Below are 21208 nucleotides of genomic sequence, written 5' to 3'. Positions count from 1 at the left end.
CTCACTTTCTGCTGATGAGATTTCAATTCCATTATTGTACATCCTATGTGTAATAGGTCTGATTTTACATATTTCGTATACATTAATCTTGCATTCCTTTGTCATAACAATAGACAAATTTGTTGGGGGAAACAGTGCAATGGAGATGCATCCCCAGACCACAAGAAGCCAACCCAGAAACCATGCATCTGCACATGCCCCTGGGGTGTGTCCTGGGATCTGTGGGTTCTGAGTGCCCCCTGCAGCTCAGGTCTCTCCCAACAGGGAGTCTGTGTCTGGGATCACACTGACTCCCTCTCCCTTTTTTCTCACAGAGTACTAGATGGCCTTGCCTTCCATTTCCCAACCTTCTATTTGCCAATAAACCGTGTTCTTGTCATTGTCTCTGGAGGTGGTAAATTAACCCTTCATGGAGTCTGCATAGTTGTCAGTACGGAGATGGAAGTATTTACACAGAGAGCTAAGGAAAGGCTACATACCAAGGTATTTCTTACCCTCCCCCCTAGAGGGGCTGATATAATTTCATGGTATTGTAATGCTAATTTCACAGGAAGTAATTTTCTGTGTTTCTCATCTCTAAGTTCATAACTGGTAAGTAAAGAGAAGATTCAACTATATATTCCAAGTGACTGCCTCAGCGAGTACAGCTGCCCTCCCCTCAGGTGTCCTGACGCTCTCAGGATGTGGATTTCTACAGCGTGTGTCTCACACAGGAAGAGGTGGCAGTGTCCTCGGAGTTCAGGCTGCCAATCTGTAGATAAGCTGTGCTGAATGACACATCTGAGGAGATGTCTTTTGGGCCTGTGCAAAGCCCAGGGCATATGTTGACTTCCCAGTGTGGGTGTTGATCCAGCCCATCCACTGATTGCCTTTTCCTGGTGCTCATCACACCTAATTCGTACCGTAGTTGGAAAAGGTGTATCTGGAAGTCCTACAGGACACCTTTACCTACTCTCCTGGCTTCTGCACCTTGGCCTCAGACTGCACTAACTGCATCTGGGCATGCACACCTGTGAGGAAGTAAACCAGAAGGAGGGGGCTCTGCAGCTGCCTCAGTGTTCTCTCCAGTCCATGTCTTATCTAATGAGGGCAACTGCCAATAGGAAAATGAAGCCACATATTCAGTCCTTGATGAGTGCACTTTGGTGTCAGTTGTTTAGGTACAGCCTATGTGGCAATATCCTTGCTTATTGCTGTATAAGGGTGATGGCTTAAGCTTTCAATTCTATAGGGCGCTTGTACATGCACATAATTCACATTCATGAATGCATTTCTGGTCTACATCAGGTATAAATATGTGGAAACCTCGAGAACATGACGGAGCCACACACCAGGATAGCTTCGCAGCTCATATCAAATGTGGTCTCAAATCCTGATTGTAGTGGTAGCTACATCTCATGATCTCATGATGTGGTTGGACAGTTGGTCATGACTGGTACAGATGTATCCACTTATACTCGAACCCTATAATTTCACTGACTTCATAGATGAGGTCTGACAAAATCAGCTTCTCATGGACTAATACTGACCAAGCAACGGGGCCATTGCTCTGTGTCTGTGATGAGATACAGTGATTTTTCAATGACTGACTGAGGTGGGTGTGGAGAGAGGTCTTACTCATTTGACTATATCACCCTTACTATTACTATATATGTATTGAGTGTGTTTTCATATATAGTCAGCTATATTTTTCATGAACTTCTGTTTTTTTACTTGTTTAAAATTATGTATATCAAAATGTTATTTTAACAGGCATAAAGTTTTCTTATTTCCTCTCCTCACATAAAAACCAGCCCACAAAACGATATATATATGAAAAATTGAAAAGCAACAAATGAAATAATATAAAAGTATGTAAAATATTCAGAACACATAAAAAATAAGCAATACAATCTTTAAAATATAAGGAAATATTACTTTATCACCCTAAGTTGGATAGAACCCCCCAAATAAATTTAATAATTTTGCAAGATGTATTAAGGATACATTAACAAGATTAACATAAGTTGTACATTTTAATCACAAAAAGTATCAGTATTGTGAAAAAGATTAACCAGAACCCATAAGATTAGGACATATCTCTACAAACTCAGATACTTCTCTTGTGTACAGTACCTATTTTCTGAAAAAAAAAAACCCTTCCTTGCCTGAATGGTCCTAAATCAATTCAAGTGCTTAGGGCTCAAGGAAACTCAGTAACCACTGGATGCTCTTCATTTAGAGGCCAGGGACCTGGTTTCTCAGGTTTTAGCTCGAACAACCTAGGGACAAAGCATAAGGGGTGATCAAATGTACCTCAGTTTCCCGGTGCTGGGTAATAAAACACCCTATACTATCTGTCCACTCATCCCTCTATAATGTCTTGTCATGTGGAGATGACCACAACTCTCTGCCCACGTACAAGCTCTAGGCCCTCTCTGGACCCCTGCCACTCCATTTCCACTCTGGACCCCTGCTCTGTCTCTCTTGGACCGTCTCCTCCTCTCTGAGTCAGGCACCTGCTCCTTATTCTGCAACATGAGCCTTGGGTGCACAGATGCTGGGAGTCCTTGCATGCACCATCAGAGAATTGAAGTGAATTGGCATATCAAATGTCATCCGAAATCTAGAGGAGGTCTAATCAGATGGGAACAGCTGTGTTCTGCTTACCTGAATCAGAAGCTATCAAACCCATGTATTTTAAAAAAACAAACAAAATAAAGCAAAAATGTAAATTAAAATTTTATAAACTTCTAGAGACTGAGTATTATTTACTGTACCAGTGAGAAACTGCTGGGGCCAGTCATTAGTGGAGCCCGACATTCTGTGGAATTTACCTATAACCCCCCCCCCCCAGATTTTCAAGTGTACTTTCAAAATAAGCCCTTTGATTCAGATACTGGATGGGGAGACTTTTATTATCTCAACAGATTTAGCACCAGAGGAAGGTTAATTCATTGATTTTTCATAGCTGGAGGTGAAATATTTCCCCTATCAACCACACACACCATATCCTACCCATGAGACCTATGTGTGAGGATATAATGAACAGATATTAAAAGTTCAAACATAGAGGAGATTTTGAAGTGAAGGAAAGGAACATGGACAGGCCGAATTATAAACTACAACACAGGCATGAAGGTCAGAGCCTTACTGCCCAGGTGCTATAAAAGGTTCAGACTCAATCAGAAGCACACACAGAAATCTATCTTTTTATCCCACTCCATCATTACGTAGATTCCCAGCATCACAATCCTGCATTACAATTTAGAATGGGAAGAATCCGCTCCTCTGAGGAGAAAAAAACAAAACAAATTACATATAGCAAACATGGCTATGATCTAAGTCTTTCCAGATTAGCATGAATCCCCATAAAACTTAGTTCTGAGAGCAGGGTGAAAAATGTACCTCGAGGAAACACTAAATACTAAGATAAATTGTCATTTATCTGAGTACACCCATCTCATTTCTAGACTGATTTTCTGTGTTGCCATACCTCAAATTTAACGCATTATTCATATAGAAATTTTCCCAATGTTATTTTATGTTGAAAACTGAACTGAGTATTTTTTCAATCTCTCAACCAATTAATATTCTTTATCAAATTGCTGTAGTTTGTCCAATAGAAGTGTGCAGGACACACAGTCCTGGAAATGGAGTGCTGTGTGAAACAGAGTCCTTCTTCCTAGAAGAGGAGACCGTGGGACAAAATCATCTGCAGAGCACATTGAAATCTGCAAACTAAGAGTGAGAAGACTACACTGGATGGATGCATGGATTGTGATAAGAGTTGTACGAGCCCCCAATAAATTGATTTTTTTTTTTAAAGAAGAAAAGAAATGTCTAGGAAATAATGATGGGGACACATGTACAAATTATCTTGATACAATTGATGAGTGGGTACAAGAACTAGAAGAGCCTTCAAAATGTTTTGTTTTCTTCAAATAGTGAGGACACTTAAGAGAGGATCACATTCTAATAGAGAGTAAGCGAAGTGTAGCAATGAATAAAGAAAACAGAAATGACAATTAATTAATTTCAAAATATAATGAACGTAGTATGTGAAGCCATAAGGTTCAGGAAAATCTTCCAAGTTTAAAAGACAAAATGAAAATTATTTATGATTCCACAAAGTACTATCATAAAGAGCAAACTTGCCATTATCCAAAACAGTTGACTAGGACTAGAACTCAGATTAGGAGCACCAGGAGGAAACATGCATTTAATATCTGTTAGGGAGAGTCCAGACTGCATCACTGACATGTTGTTTTGTAAATGTATCATCCATTTTGACTAAATGTCACCCTTTATAGAGACTGGAACTGCCCCCATAGGGATCTCTAAACTGTAATCTTTTTGGACACAGACTGTCAGTTTAATTGTGCAAGGGGCCAGCTGGTGGGTGGTACCTGCTCACCTTTCAAATAGCATCCATGATCTTGAACTTTGTGTCACCAGGGATTGCTACATCATCATTTACAAATATAGAGAGAAACATAGTTTACAACAACTATTAATTGACATGTATAATATTTAACTGTAAGCAAGGGTTTTTCCATCTCAATCCTATCCTCCACCTAATCTGGGCTGAGAACAGTAACCTCTATCAACAGTTTCTGAGCTACGAGCCAGAATAAAGGGAGAACATGCTTTCTGTGACGTTCATAAAGATGACTTCATTATTTTCATTCCTCTTTTTATTTAGTACTGTTACACCTGTCTTACATTCCTGTTCATGCTTATGCAAAATGAACCACATAGTAGATTTCAACAGAAGAAAAAGTTTTTGTCTATCATACTATTAATTATGAAAGTGCTTATTAAGAGACCATGTTCACAATCGATTTAAAAAAGAGTTGTTGGTCCTAGTTTAAAGACAAAAAAGAAATTACCTACCTTTACCATGTTCACACACAAAATCCAACATTCATTATAAAATACATAATCAATAGAAAATGTAGACAAGAGCCTTGAATGACTTTAGGGTATGTAATAAAATTCCCAGAAAAGGATAGAGGCATCGGTCTTAAACAGAACTGGAAGTTGTCTCACATGTGAATGTCAGTAGTTTGAGAAATGCCCAACTCACCACTATCAATAGGAGAAATATATCCCAAACATCTATAGGTATGGTAAGAGGGAAAATAAAATAAAAATCTAGGTTTTCTATATAAGAGTCTATCAAGAGTGTACCAGGCCTAAGAATGGCCTGCCATATTGTCAAACTACAGTGGACACAAAAGGCCACGGAACCCATCGCCTAAATTATGCAGAGATATCAAGCCAAAAGAGGAGCCCCCACTTAAAATGAGGAGCACAAGAAATAGTCTGTCATCTCTAAAAGAGAATTTTCCAATTAGAGCACCGAAATGACAATGGTGAACCTTCCTTGAAATGCACAGTGGTTAATATATTTCTGCCCAACATACCCGCCCTTCTCCTTCCCTCAGGACCATAAAGCAATCTTCCAAAAGTTGTGAAAAAAAGAAATCTGGTTATTTTTAATTTAATTTCTCAGTGAACTATTTGAAACTCAATTATCCTCTTTTCATAGATTAAAAGTTCTTCTCTCTTCCCTGTCATCCTAAGAATGGTATGATTTGTCTTTAAAATAGAGTGCCCTTAACACATTCAACTGTATGACAGAAAGGAAATCTATGGATACGGTATTTTGTGAATGATCTTTTAAACAAAAGAAAACCTTACGTAAAAAGAAAAAAATAAAGTGCCAAGAAGTCATTTATTGACAATATTCAAAAAAAGATTAAGATTTTCTTTTCTATCATTTTCAGCCAGTAATTAATACAAATTACCTCCTGTCATCATTTAAATCCAAGGAATATATAGAGATAATAGTGTATAAGTTTATTAGCTCCAAAAAATATATTGGCTTAATTCTGGATAATTACATGTTACTACAGAAAATGTTCTCTGAAGGAAATCAATTTAATAATAATAAGGAAAAGCCACCATTCCTGGCAGGTATAGGGCAGCTATGGGAGGGTCTCAATGAATGACAGCTAATATCATTCCAACATCTCTGAACAATGCCAAGTACAAGAATTTAAAAATAATTACCAAGGAATCCTATTTAATAAGTTGCCTACTTATATCAGAGTATAAACTACTGTTCACTTTGGATGAGGCAAGGTAAATAATTTCTAATAAAAGCTGCCGCTGCAATTATTATATTAGAAATAATTAATATGAAAAAATATAGATAGGTCCTAGTAAATGGCAAAGTATTTCCAAGACAAAGTTTTATAACAAAAATAAGGGAGGGGTGGGCACATTTAATATAAATACTGAACATATTGTGATGGAATTCTAATAATGCTGGCTTTTGAGAATAACATACTTTATTGAATGAGACTATTTTGAAAAGTCGGGGTCAAATCTTCAGTTATTTAAACTGTTCTACTTAAAGACCAAAAACATGTGGTTGGATATACAAAATTGTTATCAACACAGGTAATTTTAAAGAGCAAAACACGCATCAAATGAAATTTCTGAAGTTACATTCTCACTTCAGGATCGTGTGCCATATGCACCTTTTTCCAACTTTGGCTTAAAATATCTACAAGACCGTGGTCTTCAAGGCCTTGCTCCATCTGCCAGTTCTTTCCGATCCTCAGGAGACAGTAGATGGTACCGCATTCCATTCATCACCATCTTAAGGCACTCAGGATTGTCTTGAATGACGGGTTCAAATGGGATGGTTTTACATAAGAAATGTTTTGAGATCAGAGGAAATCTGACGTTAGCGAGGACATCCACTATAAAAGGCTGGAGATTCGGCGCATCATGTCTCAGCCACCTGACAGCAGCATCATAAACTTCCACCTCTGCACTTACCATCAGGGAGTCCTGGTTGAGCAGACTTGTTACTAGCTCAGCATCAAGGCGGAGAAACTCCTCAGTTTTGGAAACGTCAGAGAAATTATGGTCAATAAAGGCATCTGCATTGGCTTTCAACTCAGGACAGACTAGACGCTCTGCTAGAATGCTTAGACCGAGACAGTTTGAAGCATCCACTTGCTCTTTCAAAAAATCAACACACATGTTCTTCACAGGTTGCATCTGGTACTGGTTTGTGGCATCCAACAGAGACTGCTCATTGTTGGTATTCACAGAAACCCTAGCCTTGTAAGCAAATTCCACCAAGTGTTCAATAACTTCAGGGTCTGCGTCTTTGAGCTCTACTTCAGAGGATTTTGATTTGAGCATGCCAGTTGTGAACATGACATTAAAAACTGGGCTTGTTGCAGCCAAGATCACATGATGCGCAGGGATCTCTCTTTCCTGGACCACGAGAATCACATCGCAAAAAGTTCTCTGCTTTCGCATGTCATTCACGATTGCCATGGAGCCCATCAGAAATTTCGCTTCTTTCCAAGTGTCAGGTTTCTTCTAGGTCTTTCTCTTGCTGCTCTGTGACACCCTGGAGCTTGACATCCTCCCTGAGCTCGGCTCTTGTCTGAGGCTCTCCGGGCTTGGTGGGATTGTGGACTGCAGACTGCGTTCCGGCAGGAGTCACTTCTGTGGGCCGAATGCTGAGGGCGGGCTGACTGTGGAGGCGGTGGCGGCTCAGCCTCTGCAGAAACACCAGGCTGGGCTGTGCGGCCCTGGCAGCAGCTCCAGGGAAAGCTAGGCTGCGTCCGGGACAGAGCTGTAGCAAGGTGTTGGATGAGCCTAGGATTCTGAAAATAAGACAATTTTTGGTAGGGAAGAAAAAAGGCTAACAAAGAGAAGAAATAAAAATTCTTCTATCCATAAAAAAAAGATGATTTGGACACATACCAGAGGGACTCCATTAGAATCCAGCAAAGGAGAGTTGCTTAGAGGGAAATCCACCACTGCTGGAACAATGGAGGAACATCATAAAGGTAAGTAGGCACAGACCCATGGGGTTTTGAGGGGGGGGGCTTTTGGCTTAGCTCAGTGGAAGTCTGCTGGGGTGTGACCTTGGCCCTGCCACTCTACCTCCTGGAGCTGGGACCATTTGGAGCCTGTACTGGGGATTGGTCTCAACACAGCCACAGTATGCTTTCACCTGCCTCAGGGCTTCGACAGGACCCGTGCAGCTCCACCTGTAGGGATCAGGGTTCAGCTACACTGTTGCTTCTGTTTACATCTCTGCTCTCTGTTCCTCCACAGCCCTAGAAGGCTGTGCAGGGGCTTTTTCACAGCACAGCCACAGCTTGCCACAGCTGCGTCTGGGCAGGGACTAAACCCATACCCTAGCAGCTCCACTGGCAGGGATCAGGGTTCAGCTACATTGTTGCTTTTGTTTACATCTCTGATCTCTTTCCCCTATGGTCTTTGAGGGCTGCAGAAGAACTAAAGCTTTGCAGCTCCATGGGTGGGGAGTGGGACTCAGCTGCATAGTTGCTTTTGTTTCCCTCTCTTCCTTATAGTCCCTGCACAGTCTAAACAGTCTTACTTTTAATTTTTTTTCCTCCTCTTTGTCTCTTTCCTGTTCTCTCACACTCTACTGCTGACCTCCAGAACACTCCCTTTGGCCTAGGGCATTTAAGACTGTACCACACCCAGCTAGGTGAGCTCCAACCTCTGTAGCTTGCCCAAGGCTAGGGAAAGGTCCTCTTTCTTTCCATGGGAAACTGCCCAACTTCTCACTGGGGGATTCCTGCCTGTGGCCTGTGTGCCTGGAGGCCTAAAGCAGCTCAACCAACACTCACCAACATTACAAGCTGTTGCAGGAACCTCTGCTCACTAAAGCAGGCAACCCACCAGCCTTCTGGGACACTCTCATGATAGGGAAACCACAGGAGGATAAAGTGGTAGGTTAATTCCATAGTGAAATAAGCTATAGACAGTTGGAAGAAACACTCTTACAAGTCTCCCAGAGAGAACCAGTGCCCTCCGACTCCCTGGAAAATGGTATCTGGCTCCTCTAAAACAACCCAATGCAAACAGCCATCAGCCCCAAAGACCTCAACATAAAAATCTGAGAAACAAAGGGACATGGCAGAAGATATCCTAAACATAATGACATGCATAGAAGAAGCAGACATGGGGCTGCCACAGAAAGAAATTTTCAGAATGCTACTTGGAGTCATATAGGACATGAGGGAAACAATACAGAAAATGGATAAAATAATGGAAGATGTAAAAGCCATAAACCAAAGGGAAATACAGGAGTTTAGGGAGGAGATAACAGAAACCAGTAGCAGCCTCTCAGACCTTGAGAAGCAATGGCGGAATCAGAGATCCACATCAATGACTTGGAGGACAGCCAATAAGACTTTAACAAACACAGACAAAAATCTAATAAGATCATCAGAGAACCTGAAGAAAACTTAAGAGTTATGTCTGATACTATGAAGCAGAACAATATTAGAATTATTTTCTTACCAGAGGAAGACACAACAAAGAAGTCATCTGAAACAATAGTGAGATAATTCTTGGAGGAAAGCTTCCCCAGCATAGGAGTGAAAACTAGGCAACCATTCTGGAGTCTGAAAGAGCACCAGCTAGACTAGATCCCAAAAAAGAAGTCACCAAGGCACATAACAGGAAAATTATCCAAATTTGAATAAAAGCAGAAAATCAGAAAGGGGGGCAGCTAGGGAAAAAGAAGCAACCACATATAAATGTTCCCAAATAAGAATATGCTCAGACCTATCAGCAGAAACTATGAAGAAAAGGAGTGAGTGGAGTAAGATATTCCATAAATTGAAGGAAAACAATGCAAACCCAAGAATACTCTACCCAGCCAAATTATTGATCAAGATAGATGGAGAAGTAAGAGACTTCCCAGACAAGGAAAAACTCAAAGAATATGTTAGAAGAAACCCAGCCCTACAAAAGATCCTTGCCAACCCAGTATGGGCAGAAGAGCAACACTCAACAAGCATATATAAGAGACCGACACCTAGAACAACCTCACCCAGAGGGCAACAAAGAGAAAACAGACTTCAAGATAACATTGGCTTAAGGATGGAAAGAAGTCAAGAATGATACTCACACACATGCACAGCACACTAATGAGAAAGGAAAGTGTGAAAACTCCTAACACAAAAGGTATAAGATGACATCACAGAATCTGCAGATGGAGATAATAAACCTGAATATCAATGGCCTGAACTCAGGTATTAAAAGACTGAGACTAGCAGACTGACTTAGAAAACACAACCCATCAATCTGCTGCCCACAGGAGACACATCTCAAAGCTACAGACAAAAATCGGCTGAGAATAAAAGGCTGGAGAATTCTTACAAAGCAATCAGCAATACAGAAAAAGCAGGGTTGCAATTCTAATCTCTGATGAAATTGACCTCCAAGAGCGAACCAAAAAAGAGATAAGGAGGGACACCATATAATGCTCAAGGGAATGGTAGGCAAAGAACCACTAAGCATTGTAAACATATATTCCCCGAATGAGAGACCCGCTGAATATGTCAACCAAACACTCCGAAAAATTAAAAATTAAATTACAGACTCGACAATTATAGTGGGTGACTTCACCACACCACTCCCTGAGAAAGATAGATCACAGGGAAAGAAACTCAACAAGGAAGCTAGAGAGCTAAACTCCACAATTAGAAAGTTTGACCTGATAGATATTTACAGAGCTTTTCATCCAAAAACAAAATAAAAAAAATTCATGTTATTTTCAAGTCCTCATGGCACATATTTGAAGATAGACCACATGCTGGGGCATAAGACAAATCTACTTAAATTTAAGCACATCGAAATAATACACATCTCTCGCTCTGGCCACTGTGTCATAAGGCTGGAAATCAACAAAAGGAAGAGAAAGAAACAAGAGCAAACAATTGGAGGATGAATAACTCTCTACTGCAAATGGAGTGTGTACTGGTGCAAATTTGAGACGAAATTAGGAAATTTCAAGAAACCAACGAGAATGAGCAAATTATGTGCCGAAATTTATGGGACACAGCAAAGGCAGTCATCAGAGGAAGTTTCATAGCAATGCATGCACATCTGAGAAAGGAAGAGAGACTCAGGACTGACATGCTGGCACAAAATTTACGACTAGAGAAGAGTCAGCAGGACAATCCTACTACTAGCAAAAGAAAAGAAATTATAAAAATCAGGGCTGAGAATCAGGAGAGGGAAAATAAGAAAACTATAAAAAATAAACTGTAGAAAAAACAAACACCAATCCTACACAAAATCTTCCAGAGCATATAAAAAGATGGCAAACTCCCAAACTCCTTCTATAAAGCTAGTATAAATCTGATACCAAACTGGGCAAGGACCCCACAAGAATCGAGAATTACAGGTCAATATCCCTAATGAACATTGATGCAAAAATCCTTAACAAAATACTAGGCAACAGAATACAAAAGAATATAAAACAAACATTTCACCATGACGAAGCTGGATTCATATCAGGGATGCAGGGATGGTTCAACATACGAAAGACCATTAGTATTATTCGTCACATTGACATGAAAAATTATAAGAACCACATGATAATATCCATAGATGCAGAAAAAGCATTCGACAACATCCAACACCAATTCCTGTTTAAGACACTTGCGAAGATAGGAATGGAAGGAAAGTTCCTGAAGACAATACAAGCTAAATATGAAAAACCAACAGCCAACGTGGCAGTCAATGGAGAAGACTAACACATTCCTACTGAAAAGAGGGACCAGGCAAGGATGCCCTTGTCCCCACGCTTATTTAATATTGTGGTGAAGGTTTTAGCTAACAGCATAAGGCAAAGAAGAGACATCAAAGGTATTCGTCTGGGGAAGGAAGAGGTGAAACTATCAGTATTTGCAGATGATATGATTTTATATATGGAAAATCCCAAAAGTTCCACAAGGGGAGTACTAGAAGCAATAGAGGAGTTTATCAAAGTGGCAGGATACAAGATCAACAAAAGTCCATCAGACTGTTATACACATCAGATAAGACCACAGAAGGGGAGATAAAAAAGGTGGTACCTTTCACAATAGCCAAATACAAGTTGAAATATCTAGGGATATACCTGACTAAAAAAAACAAAAGATCTATATGGGGAAAACTACAGAACACTATTGCAAGAAAACAATAGCGACCTCAACAAATGGAAGTGTATCCCATGCTCGTGAATTGGAAGACTCAATATAGTCAAGATGTCAGTTCTGCCAATGGCACTATATAAGTTTAATGCAATCCCGATACAATTACCCTCATCTTTCCTCAAAGAAGTGGAAAATTGATGACCAACTTCATATGGAGAGGGAAGAAACCTAGAATTAGCAGAGAATTCCTCAAAAAAAGAGTTTGATTTACCTGACTTCAGCATATACTATACAGCCACAGTTGTCAAAACCACATGGTATTGGTACAATGACAGATAATCAGACCAATGGAAAAGTACTGAAAACCCAGAAATAAAAGCATCAGCATACAGGCAACTGATCTTTGATAAGGGTCACAAACATATCAAATGGGAAGCAGATTCCCTCTTTAAAAAGTGGTGCTGGAAAAAAATGGATATTTACCTGCAAAAAATGAAGCAAGACACTTATCTCACTCCATGCACAAGAATAATTCAAAGTGGATCACAGACCTTGAAGTTAAACCCCAAACTATTAGGGCCATCAATGAGGGAATTGGGACCAACTTGGGAACTTTGGCACAGGGAATACATAGGTTATCAGAAATAGGGAAGGTCACAAACAGAGGAGGCACAATTAGACAAATGGGATATCCTGAAGATAAAACACCTGGGTACATCAAAAGAATTTACCAAGAGAGTTATAAGAGAGTCCAAGAACTGGGAAAACATCTTTAGCAATGACACATCAGACAAAGGCCTTATTACTAAAATCTACAATACTCTGCTAGCTTCTGAAAAGAAAAAAAAAAAACTAATTGCCCACCTGAGAGGTGGACAAAGGACTTGAACAAAAGTTTCACAGGGGCAGAAATCAGAATGACCAACAAAAATATGAGGAAAAGTTCTTGATCTTTAGCCATAAGAGAAATGCAAAGTAAAACAACAATGAGTTACCACCTAACACCCTCACAGGTAGCCCAATTCAAAAAACAGAAAGCAACAAGTGTTGGAGGGGCTGTGGGAAGTCAGGAACTCTCATCCACTGCTGGTGGACTTGTAAGTATGTACGACCACTATGGAAATTGATCTTTTAATATGGAGAACAGCTGGAAATAGAATTACCATACGACCCAGCAATCCCCCTACTGGACATATACACAGAAGAGGCAAGGAAAAGACCGAGACCAGACATCTGTGCTCCAACGTTCTTTGCGGCACAGTTCACAATTGCAAGGACTTGGAAGCAACCCTAATTTCCATCAACTGATGATTGGATAAAAAAATTTGTGGAGCCTGGCCCACGAGGCCGCAAGGATATTGTTCCTGAGTAGAGCAGCCAGTCCACAGAGAGAACAGCATGGCTGGCCCTACTATGAGACATGAAGCCCCTCAGTGACTAAAGGCGATACAGGGGACAGCACCGGAGACACAGTGTGGGAATTGCACCTGACCTGATCCCGCCACACCTAGGCAAAGCACTGGGGGAGTGCAGTGGAACGGCAAGGGAATGGAGTGGCAAGGTCCCCAGGGAATGCTGAAGGTGGACATTGGGGCCAGGTCGTGGTGCCCCAACAGACTGGACTGGAAAACGCTCTTAAGGGCCAGCAAACGATCCTTGAACGAACTACAAGCCTTTCTTTTGTGAAGTGTTTTGTTTTGTTCTTTGTCAATGGTTTGTTTTTATTGTTTTATTGTCTGGTTGTATACTGTTGCTTTGTTTTCCTCTGTCGTGTTTTCGTGCATGTTAGTGTCTCCACAGGTCTGTCTGAATAGGACAGGCTGGATGAACTATCTGGAGGAAAAACAATAGGAGAGACAGTTCCGGGGGGACAGACAGTTCCAGGTGGGGGAGGGGGAGGAGGGTAAGGAAGTGGTGTTGATAAACACAGGGACAAGGGAACAACATGACACCCAAAATGGTGGTGAGGGGGGAATGACAGGCCTGATGGGGAATGATCAAGGGTAAGGTTGCGTAGAGAAGAGGTATAGCTGTAACCCAAGTGGAGACAGAGCATGGTGGTGGGGCAGGAGGAAAGTCAAGGGAGATGGAGGATGGAGCTGGGAGTCAAGGGGCATTTATGGAGGTCTAGACAAAGACATGTACAGACATGTACATGCAAACATATATATGAGGATGGGGAAATAGATCTAATTGTCTACATTTATAGGTTTAATATTGAGGTGGCGGAAGGACCTTGGGCCTCTACTCAAGTACTCCCTCAATGCATGAATACTTTCGTTTATTAAATTGGTACTCTGTGATGCTCACTCTCCCGACACAACTGCTGAAGCCAAAGTGGGTGAACAAGTAAATCTGGTGAAGAAAGCTGATGGTGCCCGGCTATCAAAAGAGATAGTGACTGGGGTCTTAAAGGCTTGAAGATAAACAAGCGGCCATCTAGCTCAGAAGCAACAAAGCCCACATGGAAGAACACACCAGTCAGTGCGATCACGAGGTGCCAAAGTAACCAGGTATAAGGCATCATGCAAAAAAACAAAATAATGTGTGTGTGTGTATACATATATGCCATATTTAATGAAGGGGGAAGTGCAGAGTGGAGACTCAAGGCCCAAGTGTCGGCCACTGGAGATCCCCTCATAGAGGGGTTTAGGAGAGGAGATGGGTCAGTCAGGGTGCGAGGTAGTACCGATGAAGAGCACGGCTTTCCCCCGGATCCTGGATGCTTCCTTCCCCCAACTACCATGATCCAAATTCTACCTTGCAGGGCTGGATAGGGCAGAGGTTGTACACTGGTGCATATGAGGGCTGGAGGCACAGGGAATCGGGGTGGATACCTTCGGGGACCAAGGGTGTGAGGGGCGATGCTGGGAGAGTGTAGGGTGAGTGGGTTGGAGGGGGGGAACTGATTGCAGGGGTCCACATGTGACCTCTTCCCTGGGAGAGGGACGGCAGAGAAGGGGGGGAAGGGAGACTCCGGATAGAGCAAGATATGACAAAATAACGACGTATAAATTACCAAGGGCACATGAGGGAGGGGGGAGCGGGGAGGGAGGGGAAAAAAAAGAGGACCTGATGCAAAGGGCTTAGGTGGAGAGCAAATGCTTTGAGAATGATTGGGGTGGGGAATGTATGAATGCTCTTTATACAATTGATGTATGTATAGGTATGGATTGTGATAAGAGTTGTATGAGTCCCTAATAAAATGTAAAAAAAGCAAAGGAAAAAAAAAAGAAAGAAAGAAAGAAAACAAAATGATTAGGGCAAAGAATGTACAGAAGTGCTTTGTACAATTGATGTATGTATATGTATGGACTGTGATAAGAGTTGTATGAGCCCCTAATAAAACGTTTAAAAAAAAACAAAAAAAAATCTGTGGAATATACATGTAATGGAGTACTACGCACTGCTGAAAAGCAGTGATTAACGTAAGAAGCATATAGCGGCATGGGAAGAATTGGAGGAAAGCATGCTAAGTGAAGTAAGTCAGGCATTAAAGGACAAGTACAACATGAGCCCGCTGAGGTAAGCATTAAATAGAAAAATGAAAAAGGGGCATAGTGAAAAATCTATTGTATACAAACCTTCTTGGGGTGAGGACTGTGTAGTATGGCAGGGACCAGATGAAATCCGGGGATGCACATGGTAGACAACAGGGGAGGAGTTGGGAAAAGGAAAACATAAAGGATGAAAATAAGGAAGAGATGGTGGAGGGGGTATGGGGCATTGACCCGTCCAAGAGGAGGGTATTGTTTGTGTGTCCACAGGGAGAGAGGGACCTGATTGGACCCAGTGCCCCAAAGTGTGGGTGTGACACTTTGTTATGGAGTGGTGAGACAGTGGAGAGGTCTGGGGGGCTAGTCCGGTACCAAATACTGGGTGGATGCCTGCCCCTCCACCCAGAAGAATTTATGTCAAGCGACAGCATTGAGTCTGCAGCTCTTGGAGAGGGACATAACTGGTCGGCGCACACAGGAGCAGATGAAGGGGGAGTGGGAGAGAGTGGAGCATATCCTGGCCCACCAGGCCCTGAGGACAATGACCCCAATTAGAGCAGCCAGTCCACAGACAGGGCCACATTGCCAGCACCAGTTGAGACATGAAGTCCCTCACTGACCCATGGGGTTAGAACCGGAGACACAGTGTGGGAATTGCGCCCACCACACCAAGGCAAAGCACTGGGGCCTTGAAGCGGACAGCAAGGGAATGGAGTGGCAAGGTCCCCAGGGAATGCTGAAGCTGGATTTGAGGCCATTGTGTGGTGCCCCAACAGACTGGACTGGAAAACACTCGGAAAGGTCAAGAAACGATCCATGAACTAACTGAAAAAATGATGATTTTATGCATAAATGATTATAAATGTATCATAAGTACTATAGCTGATAAACTGAAAAATGTTTTCGGCTACATTTCAGCACATATTAACTTTGTATTTCAATCCCTACGCATTCACTGCTAATCACCATCTCCAAAACCATTAACCCTTATACGTTAACCCGCTGAGTATCCTTACAACACACTGATAACTAGCTGAAAAGTCACTCATCCACCAGAACTACAAACACCCTGAGCATCACCTGATGCCACAGCAAAGTTAACATGTGCTTAAGAAATCCAATGACCATACACACTAAATGTAACCGAAAGCAGTTATTCCATTTCTTTGAATGAGAGTCACAATCTGGAGTATAGTCTATCAACTTAACCCTAACCTTATGACCCTACATCTCAAGTGCAGAAACTAACCCCGAAAACTCCAATGCTTAAACAGTATCACTACATCATTATCACTTAACATATATGCTCCTAATCAACTGAAAACATAATCTGTTAGGCAGAAACTTTCTAAATATAATGACTTTTAATCTGTCCACCAACACCTGAAATTCAAATTATCACAATTAACTCCTAATTCTATCGCTTGATTCTTGTTCTTGAAGCAGGAACATTGATTAATCTCAGGACCTGGCTTCTGATCGTTATGTACAGACTCAGCCTTTAGCACACTAAAACCCTAAGCTAAGCACCAAACCTAACACATCAAAAAAAACTCATGCTGCTAATTATGTGTGTGGATCTGTCTCCTCTTCCACATTTTACCTATATGTAAGAGACTGCGAGAGGTAGACATGCAAAATTAGGAGACACCAACACATCCTCTGTTTTCAGTTAACTTTTACAAATGGTTCCTGAAATTTGGCAAAATGAAGGAATATATAAATGTTTAAATATGACAAAAAGCACATGAACAAGAGCTAGCCCAAAACATATGTGGTCCTCTGCTCTACTGTGTCCTACACTCAAGGAGTCTTCTCAGCTATTAGACATATGCAGGGATGTGTTACCCAATAACCAAGGTGACCAAGAGCGAAATTGTACTTACTAATTGGTAGGTCACAGTGTATCCTGGTTTCTCCTTCAAAGATATAGTGAAACCGTGTTTAATGAAGCAAATAAATTACTGGATATTTTACCTTTGACTCCCTCCATTCCCTCTTTCCCAGAGACCCTCATGTCACAAGAGATAAAGGTGGTATAAACTTAAAAGTACCATGATCTCTATTTTTTGGAACCATGATCTCCATTTTTCACAACATTGGACTTTTCCCTCAGAATTAACGGCTTTGGGGAAAATGTAATACACCCTTTTAACCCTAAAATATTTTGGTTTGTAACTACTTGCGTTTCCAGAAAACCAGCCAGTTAACCTCACATTACATACTTCAAGTAGAAACTGTAGCTTCACCCTTAAGTGTAAAGATAATTTCTCAGGGACATCCTGTGGGTCCAGTGCCAGGAAATCCCTCTCAGAGCACACTATGCTCTCCACTCTTGGAGAAGTACATCCTACAAGAGTCACTCGTGATAACAACAGTACCCAACCCCGTGCTGACTTAATCGGTTAAATCCTGACCAGGCACCCTGGGCGTGTGGATATCTAAATATATCCTGGAATGAAAGTGAGGCCCGGATGTGGACAAATCAGCAACTAAGAAGCCATTTGTGAAGGTTTCAGAGTCAGCGTGTTAGCACACGCTGAATATCGTTGAGCTCAACCCCAGGGGCTTCCGGAGGCAAAAGTTATGTTCCTCCCTCAGCCTGTCTTACATACCTACTAGCTGAGGGTACGTGGCGTGTAATAGATCCCCATGCCCAGGTTCCAGGTACTCTTACCTTCCAGGAAGCACAAGACATCCAAGCAAGGATGATCAACACAGCACAGACTGATCTGAAATCCAAATCCGCCCGAATTTCAGCACTTTCAATTATCTGCGTCCACGCTCACCTGGATCCTTAGCAGGAGCTGGAAATTAAGGAGGGAATGCAAGAGCCTGATTAAAGGGTAATCACTTGTAATTACTTCAGCATCATTATTAAATCAGTGAAATTTATACTCCAGGGGTCTTTCTTATTGGAATATCCATCCTTTGGTGAGTGCAGAAAATCAGGGGTTCTCAACCTTCCTAAGGCCACAACCCTTTCATACAGTTCATCGTGTTGTAGTACAAACATAAAATTATTTTCATTGTTACTTCATAACTGTCATTCTGCGACTGTTATGAATCAGGTGAAACCTGTGAAAAGGTCGTTCGACTCCTAAAGGGTTTGCGATCACAGGTTGAGAACCACTGGTCCAATGAAGGCAGAATAAACCTGGGGTGGATTGGGTGAAGTTGCTGTAGGAGGTGTTCTTAGGAAACATTTGGAAGCTATAGGAACACCTTGCAAACACAGACACACAGGCACACACAAGAAATATTAGCAAACAAGAACGTCAAATGTACGCAGAGAATCCAAAAGCCAAGTGAAGTAAGAAACTATGAATAATATTTAATATAAAATAAGGGGTCACCCAAAACCCAGAGCTTAGCATCATGATCTCTGTGTTTGTTGCCTTTTAAAATGTAATATTTGATGACACTTTTTTTTCTCTTAATCTCATTTATCAAACAAGGTTTATTCATCAGTAAATTAACTTTTGTAAAACTTCATTGTGCATTGTTCACCCAGAACCACCCCTTACATTTTGTATATTATCTCTATCTCTCTCTCTCTTTTTCAGTCTCTTCCCTCTCTCTCTTTCTTCTCCTTTCTGTATGGACTGCTTAAATTTTTTCACATTTTTAATTTATGAATGCCAAGAGGGCACTACATAATTGTCAATGAAAGCAAAGTATTAATTAAAAAGAATTTTTAGCTCAGGTATGTCTTTTTAATTATATGTCTTTTTAATTATATGTTAAAATGATTAGTATTAAAAATGAATGGTAAAATTTTTTATCACCATTATTTGCAAACTCTTCCCGGAAACACAGAGAAGACTAAGGCCAACATCAGCTTGAGACATGATGTCACCTAGCTGGAGAGTACATTGCCAGAGAACCATACGGGTGATACATGGTGTGTAATGAGCCTGGTCTGAACCTCACCTCCCTCCACAGTGGCGTGAACCAATAAGGGAACAGAACAGGTCTGCAACGGGAGCCAAGCCGAGCCATAAAGCCCCTGAGTAGCTGCCAAAATAGACTTCAGACTAGGAGGAGCAGTTTCCAGAAACCCCCAGGACTGGTGGGGAGATAGTCATAAAGGTCACCAGACAGACCTGGGATTATGTATGCTTTCATGTTTGAGGGTTGTTTTGCCTAGTTTCCCCCAACCCCATTTTAAATCAATATTTTCCTTTTTGTTAAATCTACGCTTTTGTTGTTTTGCCTACTCATACAGGCATGGGAAGCAACTGGACCAAATGTTCTGGAGGGCCTTGGGGGAGAAGGAAGTGGAGAGAGGTAGTGGTGATCAAACAATTCCATAGATAGGGGAACAACTATGGAATTATATGAATGACAAGGAGGACTTAGACATCCTGGGGTGCTAGAGCAATAACAATTTAGTTGAGAGGCATTACTAAGAGGCACAAAAGTAGAGAGTGTGATGATAGGAGTGGGGGAATGTAAAATGAAATGCAGAAAAGATCTAGGAAGCAAAGCTATGGATAGAGGTATAAACATATGGGTATATATACATAAATATATTAATTCACAAAATAGAGGTATTGGATTATATACATATATTTGTATGGCCATACATTGAGGAAGTGGATGGACTTTGGATTTCTACTATAAAACAACACTTTCTTCTAACAACTTGCCATTTTACTGCATTTTTATTTAAACTCAAGTTAATTGGGTACAAACATAACAATGGTTGAGAGAGAACACTTAGTTACACATTCTATGAGACCAGTAATATTCTGATACCAGTTTCAAATAATGCTACTTCCAAAAAACTGTAGACCAATATTGATAATGGAGCTACACGAAAAATTTAATTTTTAAATATTAGAAACTGAGTCAGACAACATTTGTTCAATACTTTCCTGAATCCCTTCTACCCCATCAGCTAAATCCTGTCCTTGATCTTACTTACAAGACTGGTTAGCCATGCACGGGGTGAGTTCAGTTCCGGACATGAAAGTGACCAAAGGCAATTTCCTTGAGGGTCTCTTTTGTGAGTCTGAATTTGGGTCCATATTTTTTCCCTACTCTCCCCAGGACTTTCTAATGGGATCCATTTGGAGCACATTGTAACGGTGGCTGGGCACATCTCTTTCTGCTGATCAATCACTAACTTTAGGTGAGCAACCCAATGGGAAGTAGCTTGGATAACCGAGGGAAACTTTTGGATTCTGGTTGCATGCTATAGTGCGTGGGGTGGATCTACAATGAATGAACAAACCCCCATTTGAGAAGAGGGTATAAGTTGGGTTGCTAACTTTAAGAATAGCACTTTGGAACCACCTATAACACCACAGGAGAACGAATGAGCATTCTACTCCAGCAAAGATTTTCATTCTTGGAAACTCACCAGGGAAGTTCCCCCCTGTCCTATAGTATCTATCTCAGTCTGCATTGACTCGATGGCAATAAGGTTTTTATGGCGGGGGTAGGGGAAAGGGAAATTAAAGATTTATCCATGGAAACAGAAAACTCACATGAAAGGAGGTGTGGTAGCTACATAATTTCATTTCAACTTGATAAATAAGTCTAGGGGTGGAGGTTAGCCTGTTCTTCGGGTCACAACCTGATGATGCCTCCTGGGGGCATGACCTTCTCATGTAGAGTCTGCAAACTTCCACTCTTTTTCCCTGGAACTGGGCTACCCTCTCTTTCTGCTTCACCTTCCTGCTATTGAGTCACTTGGAGAGCTGGAAGAGCCACATGGAAACC

The sequence above is a fragment of the Tenrec ecaudatus genome, chromosome 17, assembly GCF_050624435.1.
Source record: "Tenrec ecaudatus isolate mTenEca1 chromosome 17, mTenEca1.hap1, whole genome shotgun sequence".
Classification (NCBI taxonomy): domain Eukaryota; kingdom Metazoa; phylum Chordata; class Mammalia; order Afrosoricida; family Tenrecidae; genus Tenrec; species Tenrec ecaudatus.
This window is presented reverse-complemented; position numbering follows the sequence as displayed.